The sequence below is a fragment of the Bidens hawaiensis genome, unplaced genomic scaffold (assembly GCF_021521415.1).
Source record: "Bidens hawaiensis isolate Kalapana, Puna unplaced genomic scaffold, B.hawaiensis_p1.1 tig00016968_1, whole genome shotgun sequence".
Taxonomy (NCBI): domain Eukaryota; kingdom Viridiplantae; phylum Streptophyta; class Magnoliopsida; order Asterales; family Asteraceae; genus Bidens; species Bidens hawaiensis.
This window is the reverse complement of record NW_027492571.1, coordinates 203,579-223,063: the sequence shown is the minus strand read 5'-3', so window position 1 is coordinate 223,063 and position 19,485 is coordinate 203,579. Positions and strand designations below refer to the sequence as shown.

The window sequence follows — 19,485 nt, the reverse complement described above, 5'->3', positions numbered from 1 at the left end:
GCAGCACAAATGGAATTTTGATATTCATGTTATGTTATTAGTATTATGCTAGTTTTATTTTAACATACAATAAATATTAAGGAGAGAACATGGGTAGTTCAATGAAGAAAGATCGGGATATTTATGATATTTGGTTTGATCCTGATGACGTCCGGGTTTTATCACCAGAGGGCCTTCGGGCGAGTGGATTTTCCTCTGAACCGGAGACAACTTGGAGACCCTTAAGGGCTTCGTACGACTGGGTTGTGTCCAGCTGACGGTGGTCTTTTGTCATTGGGTCATCTCGTACGAAGTACCTAGGCATTTCTATGTTTGTTGGCCGAACGGCCAACAAACATAGAATTGTACAGGGACTCTGTATCCAATGGCAAAAGGTCATCGTCAGCTTGTCCAACCCAGTCGTACGGAGCTCTTAAAAGTCTCCAAGTTGTCTCCAGTTCACGGGAAAATCCACCCACCCGAAGACCCCTGGTAGTAAAACCCGGACGCCCTCATGATCGAACCAAATATCACAAAGATCTCGGCATTCTTTCATTAAATCATTCATGCCATCCCAAAGCGTTATATGTATGGATTGAACATGAGTCTCAATTAATATTATGCTATTAATAATATTATAATTTAAGTTACGACTTAATTAAAATAGTTTAGCTGTAATTATATTCTTTGACTTGTATTATTGATTCAAGTTCTGAATTTGTGGTGTATTATGTGAATACGTTTGATTATAGGCGTGCAAATGTGGAGATGGGTAAATTTAATAAGAATAAATTGTTTATGATATTATAAACATGTTTTAGTTGGTATTTATTTAGAGCGTGTATAACGAGCAACACAACACAGGCCCGAATCTACATGTTGGATGAACTTACAAGGTGCTAGCGGACTTTATTGTCGTGGAGCAAGTTTGTGGTTACAAACTTGCATTCGGACAAGTTGTGAGGCTCCTCTCTAAAATTCATGTAAATGTATTATATATACACAAATTTAATATTTTTAATAGGGTTTGTGAAGTTTAGTTATGAAAAAAAACCCTAAAGTTTTTGAGAAACGTTTGGAGTATGTTGTAAGGGTTTGTGAATGTTTGTTGTTGTGAGTGCTCATTATACGTAATTTGGATCGGCACGTATCTGATTAGCCCAATAACAATGATGATATGTTGTTTAAAGTATTGGAGTTTATGTTTGATCGAATGTCTGTTTTGATTTATTTGTTTGGTATTGGATTCTTTTTAAAGCACTAAACTAAATTAGACTCGTATTTGTAATATATGGAGTTGTTCTTCTTAGCTTTGTTTTGACTTCTACATGTGTTGTCTTGCCTTCATAAGTTTAATGTTTATGTCGACATCACGTGTATAAAAGGTGATAATTAATGCCGATATGGACATCGCATATACATTATTTTATTGTGTCGATGATACATAAATCAAGTTGGTTTTTCATAATTATATTACTCATTATTATCATCGAATACTTAAGTTTAGTAAACCCAAAGTACAACACAAGCACTTTAAACATTAAAACGAATGGCTCTACAAAGTACAAACTAAAGGAAGTTCTCAACACTATGTATGTTAGTCCGACTTCACATGGTTAATCACAAAGTTATTAATGTGTGTGGGTGGGGGGATTAGACGAGTATGATGCGCATACATTCACGTCTAATAACCAAAAATTAGAAAAGTTAAAGGAAAAATAACGTATAGGGATGACAAACTAACCAATGCTTGACCAGTAAACCTAAAACGTTTGGAACAGGTATTCATGTAGTATCATTACTACGTATCATATTATTTTCTAAAATTTTTCAAAGTTATAAAACATGTATGGTATTCAAGTAGTATTTTTATCTTTTTTTTTTTTTTGGTTATCATTGTACGATAGATATATTAATTATGTTTTTAAGAATAACGTCACAATCAAGTTAACAAAAAAACATTAAATAATGAAACGAGGATCTTTCATGGATTTTGATGTAGTTTACCTCGAAGCACACGTCACTATAAAGAAAACAAAAGTTGTCTCCTCGTTATCGGTAATACCTCAGAATTTTGGGACATTGAGCTTTAGATCTTGTAGGTGAGCGACCATGGTATGAATGGTGAACCTTCAGGGACCCATTTGTAATTAACCAAACTAAACGAACAAGCTCACCAAACACTATTCAATGCATCCTGCCTTGTTTATTATTATTATTATTTACTTAATAAATAAAAAGTAATGATAAGTGCAAATTTAGGTCATGTTTTAATAAAAATTGTACCTCAAAATGTATTATAAGTTTCTAACCACTTTATATTATTATCAGGTATATTGGTTTTTATTAATTTCAACTATCGTTTTTTGGTTGTTATCGGTCCCAACTAACGGATTGGTTTAGCGGTCCCAACTTTTAACATATTTGTTACCAGCGGTCTGCGACTAACAGAATCCTAACGTCATTAGTTGCAGGTCGCCGGAAAAACGTTTTTTTACCAGAAAACTCACATTTTTCCCAGAAAACTCAACAGTTTCGTTCCAAACATATTTGTAACTTTGTATCGGACCTTTAGGAACTTTTTTCTTAGTAATAGCCACAATTATTTAGATTGACGGTACCCTAGAACCATCGTCGGAATTGGTTGGTGGTGGTTGGTTGGTGGTTGATATGGTCTAAAATATATACATTATTATATAAATATTTCCTCCACTTATAAATAGTCTTGAGCAAGGTTTTTATTGAATAATATTATTAATTGGTTTATATGTGAGTTTTAAGGTTTTAAGAGACAATGAGCTAAATTAAATATTTTAACTAAACTTGAGATCAACGGGTAAATATTTAAAAACATTTATAATTTTATCATTGTTATTATTTTTATTCGTTGGTTTTAATTGACCATACTACTAGACAAAGAGTTTGGTGTTTTATATTATTATTAAAAGTCATGTTCCTTATATAATAGAAATGCAAACCAGGGATGTTTTGTGTGTTGAAAAATGGATTGCATGAGAATGATAAATGGGCTACATCACATGAAATCATATGGGCTGGTCTTGGATCTGTATGAACACGTACACAAAACACGGGCCATGTTTAAAAGGAAAAAAAAAGAAATAAGTTTCTTTCCACAGTTGATGGACTTGGCAGCCCAAACTTGGCCCGCAAGATTTAATGGTCGGCTATAGCAAATAATAAAAGGGGTCATCATTATTATTATAAAAAAAAGAAAAAGAACCCTACGAAAGTTTGAAAAGAGGCAGCCGTGAACAGGAGTTGAACGAACCACGGAAGCAAGAAGAAAAAGAAAATAAAGAGAAAGAAAGCCGTTAGTTTGAGTGAAGATTACGCGTTTTATCATCTTTGATGCTAGGCTAAATTCCATAGACTGCCTAGGTTGTGATGAACCTTAGTTCGGTTTGATTTTATTTGGATTTCATTTCGTTATGGATTTTATGTTCTAAGTAAACGGTTGAGTTTGATTTAATTGATGCGTTTGATTGATTGGTTTTGTTTACTTGAATTTATTGTTTCACATTACCCTTGTTGATTGTTTCATAGGATAGGGTTTTGTTAGGTCATTTACTGTGTGTTCTTGACTAGTTTGTGATTAATATGCATTAAAATCATAGAAACAATAAAATCAATTAAACAGATAAAAGTGAACTGCCAGCCTAGAAAGCTGTAAGGTGATAGGTTGTTGATAGATCTTTGTTGGTCAGGATTGCTAGATTTAGTTCTTCGTAAGGAGTCCGTCTAGATTTGATTGTCAGCTTGGTCTATTAAATTAATTGGGTTTGCTTTGCTATCTTTTGAATTCCGCGCTGTAAGGTAGGTTTTCGTCATAAAAGATACTTAGACATAAGCGATTAAATAACCGTATGGAAGTTTAATATAAAACTGGTGAGTCTTAAAACTTGTTAGAAATCCATAGGCGTCTTCTTGAAGTTCAAGGGTCCTGTTCGGGTTTTCTGTCAATGGTCTATTTTATGATCTCAGTTCCATAACGTGAGTTTTTCATTTAATTAATAACCGTAACTTTGGGGATTCTAGCCTAGGTAGTTATCTTTGTCATCTGAATTAATCTAAGTGTTTAATTGTTTATTAGTTAAATTAATTAGGTCTAAGTTTTATTATTAATTAATTAATTAAGTTTAAGGTAATGATTATGTTTTATTATTATTATATTAATTAGGTTTAGGGTTTTAATTAGTTTAATAGTTAAGTAATTTTTAGTTAATTATTAGTTTGAATTAATTATTAGTATTAAATTCCCCCTCAAATATTATTAATAAATAGTCGTGTCTTGTAGTTGAGTCTTGTTTGCTAGTTTCATAATTTAAAGAGTCTGTGGGTTCGATATCCAGACTTACTAAACTATACTAGATTCGACCGGTACACTTGCCGGTTAGTAATTTTAGTTAAGTTTACGAATCTAGAATTTATTACTTAGTGTCTAGATTAGTGTAATTTTAGTTATTTATTTTATAACTACTTTTAGCACATTAAGTTTTTTGCGCTGTTGTCGGGGACTCTTGGCAATTGCGTTGTTAGCTTTAATTGGACTTACTTGATATATACGTGCTATTGTGTTTTTGCTTTTGAGTTTTTAGGGTTTTAGTTAAATTTATTTTTACGTGTTTATTTATTTATTTTGCTTTGGTCGTAGGTGTCTAATTGTCCGTGTCTTTTTCTTGTTCTTGTAATTATGTGTGAAATTTATAATGGACATCACTTTACCATTAAATGTCCATACTATAGTAACCTTAATTGTGATACGTGTGGTGACCCTCATTTACCCTATGATTGTCCATACAAGGGTTCTAGATTTACTTGTTATAGATGCGTTGGTTGTCATATGACTCGTGCATGTCCATATAATCGTACTAACCTTTCTGTGCAGCCGGTGCAAAATTTTTCACAGGGACCTTTTCCGTATTATTTTGATAATTCGTATCAGCAACCTCAGCAAAACCAAAAGCAGTGTTATGATCAATTTTCTAAAAGCCTTTCTGATGAGGATGTAGCTGCTATGGGTAGGATAGAAAAGATGTTGGTCCAATACATGGCTACAGATGCCCAAAAGATGTTCGTTGAGCATGATACCATCTTCAAAAATTACCAGGATATTATTACAGATCTCCAACGTCATGTAGAAGAAATTTCTAGGAGACTGGATGAAGAAGATGAAATGGAGAGGTTGAGATCCTTGGAATATGTTGAGCAGTCAGATGAGGAGATCATTCAAGTAACAGAGACAAAAATGGATGTTGAAGTCCCACCTCCGGTTTCACATGCTATTATTGATTTTTGGAGTGACTCTGATGATGAGATAAATGAAGAAGAGTGGGCTGCTTATCAGAGGTCGTTAGTGAAGAAAGAAGAGATAGAGGATGACGTGGATTTGGAAGATTCACTTGAGTTGATGTTTGGCGTTGAGGAAGAGGTTGTGAATGAATTGAGTGAGGAAGATGAATTCCTTGATCTGGAGTTGGATGGATTGTCAGAGTATGACGAGAGAGACACATTGGACATTAATGAGGATGTTGCGTTTTTCGAGGCCCTACTTGTAGAGGATAGTGTAGGTGAGGATGTAGTGTTAGAGGAAGAACACCATTGTCGACTCGTGGACTGTGTTTTGAATGATGATCAGGAATCAAAACCCCGGGATAAGGTCGAGGATGATAGGTTACCCGAAAACCGAAGTTGCGTATACTTTAGAAGATGGTCTACGGGAGTGAAAAAGCCATTAAATGTCAAACATAATCGTTCTTGTCGATACTTAAAACGCATCCGGCTTTTTCCAGGTAAGTTTAAATATACGTGGTCTGACCCGTTACTGATTTTTAATTCTAATTTAATATTTTGCGGTTCCATCATTGATATATTACTGTTTGATAAGTACCGGGTGGAACTGAACGGGTTTGATAGGGTCCAGATCAAGGAGAAACCTCCTGATTAAGTTCGAGTGTGGGGAGGTTTCGCAAAGTTTGTATATTTAATCGTGTCACTAACGTAGTTTTTTGTAGTTCGTCTTTGTTTTTGTGTTTTTAAGTTTTGCTGTTTTGAAGAAAGATTGAGCTAGAGACGATCCCCAAGAAAAGAATTTAATGAAAAAAACAAGTGTGGGGATGATGGAGCAGTGGAGCCGTATACTTCATGTTTTCGTTATTTGCTCCGAATTATTCATGTTTTATATATTTGTTGGTTGGTGAAATAGTTTAAATGTTTTAATATCTATCAATTTGATAAGATATATTTTTAGATATTGTTTGTTGACTTTTTGCTGCTTACGTTCGTGGATGAGAGAAGGAGGTACTATTTGCTGAACACGTTCGTAGTTGGATGGCATTAATGGAAGAAGACTTAGGCATCATATTTCATGCTCATATTACCAGCTAAGTCTTTTCCATTATCTAGCTTGTTAACTTTTTATTTTCTATATTTTTTTTTAATTTTTAGCTTTTAGAGTTTTTGTAGTCCGGCTTTATTTTAGTTTTATTTTTATTTTAAGTCGTCCTTATCCATCCTTGCATTGAGGACAATGCAAAATTTAAGTGTGGGGATAGGATATTTGAGTCGTAATTTAAATTGAGTTTTATAAAAATAAAAATAAAAAAAATTGAAAAAAAAAGTTCGTAAAAAAATGTCCCTTGAATCTAGTTTTTTGCGCTAAAGTGGGAGATGATGATGCTTATCGGAAATTGGTTTTTCAAACTACTAATAATATGAGATAAATAAAAGAAAGCACACTTAACTTGGGATATGTCGGTAGGCTCAGCCTTGAAAATGAAAGGGCAATTTGATAAAATGGGTCGGAAATCTCTTGTGGGTAAAGCGTTTTGTCCGTATAAAATAAGTAATGAAATGTCAGCCATACTCAAGCCTCAATTCTTGGTATGAAAAAGTGGAAAATATTATAAAGTTTGAAAAGTTTAAAAAAAAATTGAATATGTTATCATATGATGCTTGGGTAGGTTTAACGTTAGAGTATGCCGTGTAGCCTGTGATATAAATCTTAAACTGCTAGTTTTAGTGTTTTACACATCATTGGCGTACGGTTTTATAACCTTAAATCTTGTATTGATGGGATGCCTCGGGTCCGGAGACCATGGGTCTGTATGCCAACTTTTCATCTGGGTATTCACAATTCCAATTGGGGTTGTGAATATTTAAAATAAAAGCTAAAAAAAAAGAAAGAGCAAACCCGCAGTTTTCTGCCACAAAAGTCTTTAAACATGATCACGAAAAGTACAAAAGTACAAATGCATTACAGACTTGATCATCCACGCTGTTAGCCATGTGGGATCCCCTTGCTCGCCTCTCATTACCATTAAGAAACGGACCACAAGGGACACGTCACATGTAAGCCCTACATATGAAATTTTGCATACTCACCTATGGTAATGGTTCGGTGTATTGCTTGATAACGAGGGTATGTCATGTTGTGGGGAACACTAGCTATTAATTCATTGAACCTTAATCATATCTAATGGCTGCTTGGTAGACTTTGATGCTTAAGCTTAGGTTGATAGACAATACCCTTGATCGTCTTAACTATTCAAGAAAAAAAAATAGAGTAACAAAAGTTTTAAATTTGCTAATTTTGAGGTTTAAGTCAAGTTGGGGTGGTCTGGTCTGGTAAAAGCTGAAAATAAGCGGGTCTTAATTGTGTAAACCACTGAGTAAAAAAATTGTCGGATCTACTTTGTCCCGGCAAAGACTAAGGCATGGGTTTAAGGGGACAACAATATCGGTGATCGCGGTTTTTGCGTTTTTCTAAACTTTAAATTAACCTATATGTTTTTAAGTATGACAAACCGAAAATTTTTCTTACTTTTTCAGACACTCATCACGACTTGACTCAAATTTTCGGGACGAAAATTCTTTAACATGGGAATGATGTGACAATCGTCAATTTCAGGTTAACTCCGTTAACTCAACTTCGTCAATTCAAACTTAAGATCATTGAATCTATAACGCACACTTCATTACATTTAAACTAGGGTTTAAATGACGCTTAACACTTACTACATGTGTAGTCTTTCGGGAATTGCACCGAAACGCAAACGAGTTGACGCAAACGATTGATGAATAAACGAAAAACGTCAAAACAGTAATTATGTGATAATTATGTGTTAGACTTATGTGTTGTGTGATAACATGGATATAAACGTTAACTCAAGATGTAAACAAGTTAGTTTAAGCTAGGAAAAGTAAAACTTAAAAGTGGAGGGGCTAAAGTGTAACATAGTATTCTATAAATACTACGTTATAATAAACCCTAACTCTTATTTTTCTTTCTCCCAAAACCGATCAGCCACCCCCTCCATCCCTCTTGGCTGCCGTCACCTTCACACACACATACAACCACCAAATCAAGCCCTTGATTGAAGAACTAGGTGCTAGGAAGGTATAATTGATTATCCTATACATTCTTATTACTTGATTTTGATGTTTGTTGGGTTAATTGTAAACCCTAAGCTGCCGATTTCATATATACATGTAATCAATATGATTGTTGTTGATTGAGTAATGATTTGATAAGTAGAATTGATATTGTAACATGTTGATTGTTGTGTCTTTGATTTGATTTCAAACAAAAACCCTAATCTTGTGTGTAATGTGTAATTGATGTGCATGGATGGTGTTTATGGAGTCTAGAGGGTTATATGAATGCATGATAGTTCATAGATTGTTATTATGTTGAGTTTGGATGCAAACAGTTTCTGGACAGAATGTGTATTTGATGTTTAAGTGACTGTAACGAAGTGTAAACATGAAAATTGGTTGAGATTATTAATACTACAGTAAACTAGGTTGAGTCTAGTTTCTAAAGAATATAAACTTGTAATTTTTGGACAAGTAGAAGTTAACTTTTATGATTTTACAAAAACGTTGTGCAAAGCTGAGCTGTTAGACCTCCTGTTAGGTTGTTTTGTAAATGTTATATCTCATGAATTACGAGACCAATTGGGTTGGTTCCACTTCTGGAAGTTGACTCATTGAGTTAGGAACCTAACCCAAGTGGTCTTGCATTTATTGGATTTTTCGTTTAACGGGAATTGAAAATAACATTCTGTTGCGCATGAATTTGACTGTTATGAGTTTGCTGTAATGATTTGATGATTGTGAGAAAACTATGTGGAATAAAAATATAATAAAATATGTTCTGGAAACCTAAGACATACATGCTTCTGTGATGATTTTTGGTAAATTAATTGAGATGATATGATCGGTGGAATAGTACAATCTTTTAAGTAGAATTTCTGTCTCGGTGAAACTAGCTGCTGAGTTTTGTGAAAATGCATGAAATATGATACTTGCTAATTTATTATCGTGTTTTGACCAAATTGCCCTTGAGGGGAATGATTGCAAGATAATTGTCGTGTTTTGACTAAAATGCCCTTGCGGGGAATAACTGCTAATTGATTGTCATAATTTGACCAAAATGCCCTTATGGGGAATGATGGCTAGTTAATTGTCATGATTTGACCAAAATGCCCTTATGGGGAAAAATTGCTAGTGATGTACTTTATGAATACATGACACGTATATGATTGCTTACACATGTAATGTGTCACAAATACACTTGTTAAAGTCACACACGATTCACAAACGAAACACGAAACATGTTATGTGCATAGGTATTATGTGCCGGGTCTAGAGACTCGATAATATTCCGACACTTAGAAAAATCTCTTTGTTGTTTTAGAACGCTAGAGAGAGTTTTTCTGTGACGCGCATCTTGGTGATTTAATTTGGGAAATTCTTCGCAAACAGTGAGTTTCACTTTCCCCTCTTTAAACTGTTTTCAAACGCTTTTCACTTGGGGGAGATAACATACTCCACAACGCATTTAAGATTTTGTTATAAATTATATATCACTTGTAAAGGCTAAGTGGCAAACGAAACATTTGAAGTCCTACACATCGAACCGGTTAATATTTTGAATAGCGAGTCACTGTTGAGTAGTACTACTGGGTTTGACAAACCCCACCCAACGCTAAACTCGACTGGAGGTCGAGCGGGTGTAATTTTGGCTAACACGTACCATGGTCTGGAGGACCTGGTGACAAGGCACTTAATAAACGAGTCAGCTTCGGTGTCGAACACTTAGTAATACTTGTTGTATAGACTAGCTACCTATCGATATATAATTGACATAACACTATCTGGTAACGCAAAACGCTGTAACGCAAAACGCTGTAACGCTGTAATGCAAAACGCTGAACGCAAACGCTAAACGATTTATTTTTATATAACTTGTGAACTCACCAACCTTGTGTTGACACTTTTAGTATGTTATTCTCAGGTAGCCGAGGCGGGCGCGCGGTTTAGGAACATGCATTGCTTGAAAAACTTTTAACTATGCAAACTTACTTTTAACTGTTATCATTGGTTTTAAATTGTCCTGCGTGACGTAACATTGTTTCTATGGTTTTACGCTTCCGCACTTATTTTCATTTAAACGTTTTTATGGTTTGATTATAACTGATGATTCCGATCCTGTTAGTTCACACCCTCTGACGGTAAAACTCCGTTAGTGGATTTTGAGGGTGTGACATTAAGACTATATTTTCCGATTCTGATTCCATTGCATTAGACTTTTTCAGGGACGAAAAAATAGTAAGTGTGTGGATATTTGATATGGTCTAAAATATATACGTTATTATATAAATATTTCCTCCACTTATAAGTAGTTTTGAGCAAGGTTTTTATTGAATAATATTATTAATTGGTTCATATGTGAGTTTTAAGGTTTTTATTGAATAAACTTTTTCACGGTTTTCCGACCACCATGTTTCAGCTTGGTGTTCACCGAATCTCCTTCGACTGCAAATATAAGCACAATTTTACCATTTTAGCATTATTCTTATTATTAAAAGTAAAGAAGTATATTGTTATTATTATTGAAATAACTAGTTTTTATCCCCCGTATTACGGGGGTTGTTTTACATTATTCGTTTATAATATTTATATATTTTTTGGAATTTAATTTTATTTATCGTACAGATATTAATAATATACTTAGTATTTGATGATGAAATGTGTTCACGTATAAATGAGATGTTATAACCCGGTTTAAAATCTATTTGGGTTTGGTGAGGCCCATGACTCGCTTATAAAATTGTTTTTTTTAACTTGTTTTTTAATTATAAATAATATATCTATTTTTTTTAAAGAAATCAAATATTAATTTTTAGCATATCCATATTTTATAGGATTTTCATATCAAATATTTGGTAAGATTAATTTTTAATTTAATGGGATGTTATAACCCGTTTAAGGAATATCTGAGTTTGGTAAGACTTATACCCATGAATTCGGGTCAAATGCATGAGAAACCTCCATTTACAAATAAAACAATCTGGTGGCTTGAGAAAATTTAGGGAGCAATTAGAGAGTTTTTATATGTTTCGTTTATATATATTTAAGATTATTATTGAAATAATGATAACAATAATACCTGAAGCGAACTCTTTTGAGATCTCGGGTTCCATCACGTAAAGCTACAAGTGTTATATAAACACCGGGCTCATATTGTTCAATCCATTCAGCCTCGACTTGATCAGGGGCATTATAGGTATTATTATTATTATCACTATTCAGTGCTGGACTTCTAGTTTTAAACCCATTAATATCCCCTTCTTGTGAACCCGACAAATACTTATTTCCCATATCTACCCCCGCACTTCCGTTAAGAGATCTAGCATCTGAATAGTTATCGTTTTCGTTTGAAACGCGTGTTGATTCGTTGGGTTCAGTGAATCCAGCGAATGTTTCAGTGGGGCCCAGCGTTGATGACGTGTCGAGTGGAGAGATCGAAGGTTTGGTTTTGAAAGATTGTCTCGGTTTGTATCGGGATTTTGAATAATGGAAATGGAGTCGAGACCGTTTGGTATCTTGATGCTGTCGAGATCATAGGATCCAGGTGGCAATCTTTCTGCTATATCCTTAAGCTGCAATTTATATTAAAAGACGTTAATAAGAATACCATTAAAAAATGGGGAAAGTTAACGTACAAATATAATTAACGTGCTAAACGTGAGAATCAAGTAGAGTAATTATATACACATAAATTGCCATAATATTATTTACAAATATAAACTTTGTCAATTTAAGAATGAAATAAATGTCTTATAGCGTATAAGTTACATTCTAATTTGAACTTTAATGAGCTGTGATCCCTGCCAATGAATTTTAGGTTTGAATAGTTTTTAAAATTATATCGAAATTTATTATATGATGCTTAGGTAGGTTTAACGTTAGAGTATGCCGTGTAGCCTGTGATATAAATCTTAAACTGCTAGTTTTAGTGTTTTACACATCATTGGCGTATGGTTTTATAACCTTAAATCTTGTATTGATGGGATGCCTCGGGTCCGGAGACCATGGGTCTGTATGCCGACTTTTCATCTGGGTATTCACAATTCCAAATAGGGTTGTCAATATATAAAATAAAAGCTAAAAAAAAAGAAAGAGCAAACCCGCAGTTTTCTGCCACATAAGTCTTTAAACATGATCACAAAAAGTACAAAAGTACAAATGCATTACATACTTGATCAGCCACGCTGTTAGCCACGTGGGATCCCCTTGCTCGCGTCTCATTACCATTAAGAAACGAACCACAAGGGACACGCCACATGTAAGCCCTACAGATGAAATTTTGCATACTCGCCTATGGTAATGGTTCGGTGTATTGCTTGATAACGGGGGTATGTCATGTTGTGGGGAACACTAGCTATTAATTAATTGAACCTTAATCATATCTAATGGCTGCTTGGTAGACTTTGATGCTTAAGCTTAGGTTGATAGACAATACCCTTGATCGTCTTAACTATTCAAGAAAAAAAAAATAGAGTAACAAAAGTTTTAAATTTGCTAATTTTGAGGTTTAAGTCAAGTTGGGGTGGTCTGGTCCGGTAAAAGCTGAAAATAAGCGGGTCTTAATTGTGTAAACCACTGAGTAAAAAAATTGTCGGATCTACTATGTCCCGGCAAAGACTAAGGCATGGGTTTAAGTGGACAACAATATCGGTGATCGCGGTTTTTGCGTTTTTCTAAACTTTAAATTAACATATATGTTTTTAAGACTATATTTTCCGATTCTGATTCCATTGCATTAGACTTTTTAAGGGATGAAAAAAGAGTAAGTATGGGGATATTTGATATGGTCTAAAATATATATGTTATTATATAAATATTTCCTCCACTTATAAATAGTTTTGAGCAAGGTTTTTATTGAATAATATTATTAATTGGTTCATATGTGAGTTTTAAGGTTTTAAGAGACAATGAGCTAAATTGAATATTTTAACTAAAGTTGAGATCAACGAGTAAATATTTAAAAACATTTATAATTTTATCATTGTTATTCGTTGGTTTTAATTGACCATACAACTAGACAAAGAGTTTGGTGTTTTATATTATTATTAAAAGTCATGTTCCTTATCTTTACTATATATAATGTAGCAAACAAGGGTAAATAAGACGGATTCTTTAAGTAAATTACAAGTTTTAATGCATGTTGTACAACCTATATCAAGGGTAAAAGGGTTATTAACACACTAAATATCACGTGTTATTCAATATTTCTTAATATATTTATAATTTTTACCCTTTAACTTTAACTATCATATGAAAATTTTAAAAATTTATACAAAATTTTTACCCTTTAACTTTAACTAAATTCCATAGACTGCCTAGGTCGTGATGAACCTTAGTTCGGTTTGATTTTATTTGGATTTCGTTTCGTTATGGATTTTATGTTCTAAGTAAACGGTTAAGTTTGATTTAATTGATGCGTTTGATTGCTTGGTTTTGTTTACTTGAATTTATTGTTTCACATTACCCTTGTTGATTGTTTCATAGGATAGAGTTTTGTTAGGTCATTTACTGTGTGTTCTTGACTAGTTTGTGATTAATATACATTAAAATCATAGAAACAATAAAATCAATTAAACAGATAAAAGTGAACTGCCAGCCTAGAAAGCTGTAAGGTGATAGGTTGTTGATAGATCTTTGTTGGTCAGGATTGCTAGATTTAGTTCTTCGTAAGGAGTCCGTCTAGATTTGATTGTCAGCTTAGTTTATTAAATTAATTGGGTTTGCTTTGCCATCTTTTGAATTCCGCGCTGTAAGGTAGGTTTTCGTCATAAAAGATACTTAGACATAAGCGATTAAATAATCGTATGGAAGTTTAATATAAAACTGGTGAGTCTTAAAACTTGTTAGAAATCCATAGGCGTCTTCTTGAAGTTCAAGGGTCCTGTTCGGGTTTTCTGTCAAGAGTCTATTTTATGATCCCAGTTCCATAACGTGAGTTTTCCATTTAATTAATAACCGTAACTTTGGGGATTCTAGCCTAGGTAGTTATCTTTGTCATCTGAATTAATCTAAGTGTTTAATTGTTTATTAGTTAAATTAATTAGGTCTAAGTTTTATTATTAATTAATTAATTAAGTTTAAGGTAATGATTATGTTTTATTATTATTATATTAATTAGGTTTAGGGTTTTAATTAGTTTAATAGTTAAGTAATTTTTAGTTAATTATTAGTTTTAATTAATTATTAGTATTAAATTCCCCCTCAAATATTATTAATAAATAGTCGTGTCTTGTAGTTGAGTCTTGTTTGCTAGTTTCATAATTTAAAGAGTCTGTGGGTTCGATATCCAGACTTACTAAACTATACTAGATTCGACCGGTACACTTGCCGGTTAGTAATTTTAGTTAAGTTTACGAGTCTAGAATTTATTACTTAGTGTCTAGATTAGTGTAATTTTAGTTATTTATTTTATAACTACTTTTAGCACATCAGTGGTGAGTCAATTAGTGGTGGTGGTAGTGGTCATGTGGTGTTTTCCGGAAAAAAATGTGACTTTTTCGGTTGAAAACGTTTTTCCAACGACCTGCAACTAATGTCGTTAGGATTCTTTTAGTCGTGGACCGTTGGTAACAAATACGTTAAAAGTTGGGACCATCATAAGCCAATTCATTAGTTGGGACCGACAACGACCAAAAGACGATAGTTATGTTAAATAAAAACCAATATACGTTATTATTATTAATATTAATTTTGTTATAGTGAATGTTAATAGTTATGCTAATTGTTTTGAGGTTGTCTTATGTCTTATGATAAGAAATATATCATAAATGAAAAAACTATTTAAGTAGTCAGTTTTACAAATGAAATATTAAAACAAAATACTATTTATAATCTGATAGTTAACTCGATTAGTTCATTTGATGATCTAATGTTCAATAGTCAAAATGGTCTTTGAGTGTTGTGTAACTAGTTAGCCTTATATAAAACAATAAAACAAATGTTAGTATAGGATGTTCGGTTCGGTTAATGTCTATAAGCGAATCATAATTGAATACGCCAGTTATCAAAAAACTATCACCGATTAGTTTATGTTAAATCAGGTTTATTATCAATTATTTGATGTGGGTTGGTTTTGCGGTTTAGTTAATTTGGTTAACTGAATCAGTAAACATACAACCAAACTCTTCTTCTTCTTCTTCTTCTTCTTCTTCTTCTTCTTCTTCTCAACCCAAAAATCATTCGCTTCTATCTAATTTTTTCTTAATACGGGCTTTACATAATTTAGAAAATCTAATATCAGTTACCCCGAGCATGACATCTTTTTTTTCTTATTTTTTTATAAACATTGAAACTTTTATATTTCAAGTGATAAACGTGAGACCTTTAAAATGTTACTTTAGACTAATTATTAGGTTTAATGTAGTCATACCCTAAATATATAATTAATAAATGTTTATATTCTACAGTTTTGTGCTTGGCATGAGATACTTCACTAATAAGAGAAAATAATTAGAAACACAAAATTTAGGTGAAATAAACAATAATTGATTCATGAGAAGTGATTAGATACTTGGTATGTTATGGACTTATGGTACTAATGATTGCATGGGTTCTCTTGCACTCATTACATGTGTGATTGATTAGTGGGATTCCATCACATATACAATAGGGTTTACATTCTAGTCTTTTTATATTTATAGAGGCCAAGGTCTACATAGTTATCAACTGTCTTTATACATCCATGGATTACTCACAGTTGCTTTGATATTCTCGTGACAAGTGGCATCATGATCCCTCATGGTCATTTATCGACTATGACCATGAGGACGTTGTTGTAGCCTGATTACTTACCCATAAAGTTGTAAAAGCCTGAGGACGTTATGATAGCCTGATTACCTACCCATAAAGTTGTAAAAGCCGAATCAATCTAAAGTTTTTTAATCCATCTATGTGATGTAACTTCTTATATGTCCTGAAAATTTATAAATAATACAATGAAATGACTCTTATTATAAACACATATTTAAAACATGATGCCTCATAGTTTGGGCTTCTTTAAAAGTTGGACCACCGTTTGGAAGTAAGTTTTACATCAATCGACTCGTATTCTCATTCCGATCAAAAACCCTAAAATATCAATTTGAAATTTGGAAAAAAAACATAACGTCGTTAAGTTTTTTTTTAACGGAGGTCCAATGAAAATAAATAGTGTGAAAGTTGGGACCAGTGACAGCTACTTTTAAAGTTGGGATTATTATCAGCCAACTGCATTAAGTTGGGATTATTAAAATCCAATTTTCCTTTAATTTATAAATTAAGTGAACTTGGATTCAACACTCAAGTATGTTAAAATTCATATTAAACATTATCGCTTTTTAATAATCTAGACCATGAGAATAGTTATTTAAGATGCTTACATCTAGCTATAGTCACGCTACTAGAAAAATAGACATTTTTCTACAACTGATTTCGTAAGAAATTTGTTGAAGAACCAACTTTCAAACAATTTTCTAACAAAAAAGTTGTGTTGGAAAAACACATGCTTTAAAATTGTTTTCAACCATTTTCCAACAATTTTTCTTACAAAATTGCTACAAAAGTATATCATTGCAAACTTCCTACAACTTTCCTACAAAAACTATTTTCTGATTTACAACAACATTCCAACAAATTTGCAACCAATGTTTATATATTTTCAACAAACTTCCAACAAATTACATGTTACGATTACAACGAAATTCCAACAAAAAACAATTTATAACAAAAATAATTCAAAAAATATTTTAAAAATCTGAAATATATTAAATATGTACAAAATATATGAAAAAAAAATTAACAATATGTACAAAAACTAAAAAAAAAACTGTGAAATTAGAAAACTTAAAAAAAAATATTAAATATGTAGAAAAAAATCTAATATAAACCTGTTTTACAAACCAAACACACTAACTCAAGTTTTAATATGTATTAAACACAAATACGATAACTAAACTACAATTAAGTACCGGGACTATCTAGTTTTCATAATGCCTTATAACTGTTTTTGCATTCAATGCTCCATTTCTTCACGCACGAGCCGCTCACGTTGCTCCCTTTCTTCACGATCGACACATGCACGCTCCAATTGTAGCAATCGATTTTCCAACTAGTCGGGACACCCGTTCATTTTCCAATTGGGTTAATCTTGGACCTAAAAATCAAATAGTCATCTATCAATCATGTTAGCTAAATGACACGAATCTTATATATAAAACAAAAATCAACCCATTAACATAAACGTACGCGAGAATCTATGTCACAAGGACCCACAATTATAGATTTGATGCGATATTCATGAATCTTTTGAAGAAGTTCTGAGTTGGCAGCCTCCACAACAGCACATTGTTTGTGATATCTATTAATCTTTTCAAGAAGTTCTGAATTTATAACGCAAAAATAATAATGGGCGGTTGTTCATTAATCTTTTGTCTATTTTTCTCTTAAGATCCTACAAGAAAGTAGCACAAAACCATATGCATCTGACCATAATCCTCTCTAGTTCTCAATAGCAAGATCATTTGCACACCAAAAACACTTTTTTAATACATTTGTCATTTTGTCCTCAACAAGAAAAGACAAAAGATTGTTGTGCAAATCACCTTACAAAATATTTATTAAGAAAACATGATAGAATACCTGCAGTTCAGCAGGTTCAGATTCCTTTTTGTAAGCAAATTTTGCTGGCAACAATCTAAACTATTGCCTCAGTTTGTATGTGTCAGTAGTAAATACTTCTTTTTGAATCTGCCAAACATAAAAAATCAAAGGTATGCATGTCTAACCCAATGTTGAAAGGCAAATTAAGTGAAGGAAAAAAGATGCTAAATAAACATATGGTGATCATTATGATTGTGATTTATATTACCTCATCTTTTGACTTAGGATCATCAGGTATTTTGCCAGATGCTATGACAACATTTATTAGTTTTGTAAGTTAGTAGAAGTTTAAAATCATAGTATGAGAATGTTTAATGTACCGTATGTTATTATATGGTCAGTTTCTTTCGTCTACATAAGCTTCATTATCCTGGTGAGAATTTCAAACCCTTCAGCCTCCTCACCAGACACCTATAGTAGTTGAATAGCATATATCAACATAAGGTAAGACTAAAAAATTATGTGATACCTTATATATAAAAAAAATAAAAATGTAACAGTGAGTATGCAATTTATAACATATTACACTAAATATCATTTTCACTCATTACAAAGATACAACCTATCCGTTTGATAAGCTCAATTTACGTATATCTCCTTGAAACGAGACACGTATATACTTCGCCTTGAAACTCAATCATGTATACACATTCCTAAAAGTCACCCAAGTACACATAGAACTATAACTCTTTCCTAATACTTTTAAATAATGGTTTTTCACATTAACTAGCCTCATAAGGCACAAATGCCACATAAAGTATGCCTATAATTATTCAACTTTAAAGCATATACAAAGGTTATGCCTTTGGATATTAGTAATGTTGCTATAGCTTAAGACTGTTCACGAACTGAGCCAAACCGAAGGAGGCTTTGATCAAACTTGGTTTAGTTTGAAAACGAGCCGAAACGAGCGACATCTTTATGCTTGAACTTGGATAGGTTTGGAATCAAGCAGCATGGTTTGGCTTTGTTTCATACAAAGTTTTAATGTTTAAATTTCTAAAACTTAAAAATACCATTAATTAAGACTTTGAACTCCAAAATTCTAGAACTCCAACTCTAAAATTTCTAAAACGCAAATTTAACAAGAAAACTTATGCATAGTGAGCGGTTAGAGGTTAAATTGAACTTTCAAGAGAAAAAAATTAACAGCCTACAAAAAGTAGTATACATATGTACATATATACATTATACGTATATATATCTATCAAATAAAAAATAATTAGAGAAAACGAACCGCACCGAACTGAAAGAGGCTTTGCTTGTGCTTGGCTTTCTTTCAAACCGAACAGCTCATTTCCAAAAAAAGCTGAAATTGAACGAGCATTTTCCGAGTAAACGGCGAGCGCTACTATAGCTATGAAACTGTCAACACATAATTTGATATTCATCAATCATCATCATCATAAAACTATTTCACCAATGGAAATTTTCATAGGCATTTTATTAAACAGGTGGAGTGCATCACATATACCT

General features: G+C 32.7%; 1 long non-coding RNA gene across 2 annotated transcripts; it reads right to left on the bottom strand.

Annotated features, from left to right (window-relative positions):
- Positions 1 to 17,223: 17,223 nt before the first annotated feature.
- LOC143552640 (uncharacterized) lies at positions 17,224 to 19,485 on the bottom strand. 2 transcript variants are annotated; one of them, XR_013138687.1, is made up of 5 exons: positions 19,252 to 19,485; positions 18,330 to 18,420; positions 18,218 to 18,258; positions 17,989 to 18,096; positions 17,224 to 17,503 (listed from the first exon to the last, which is right to left on the bottom strand). It is a non-coding gene; the product is annotated as an uncharacterized LOC143552640 (long non-coding RNA). The 2 variants fall into 2 exon arrangements; XR_013138686.1 differs by lacking the exon at positions 19,252 to 19,485 and having other exon boundaries at positions 18,330 to 18,915.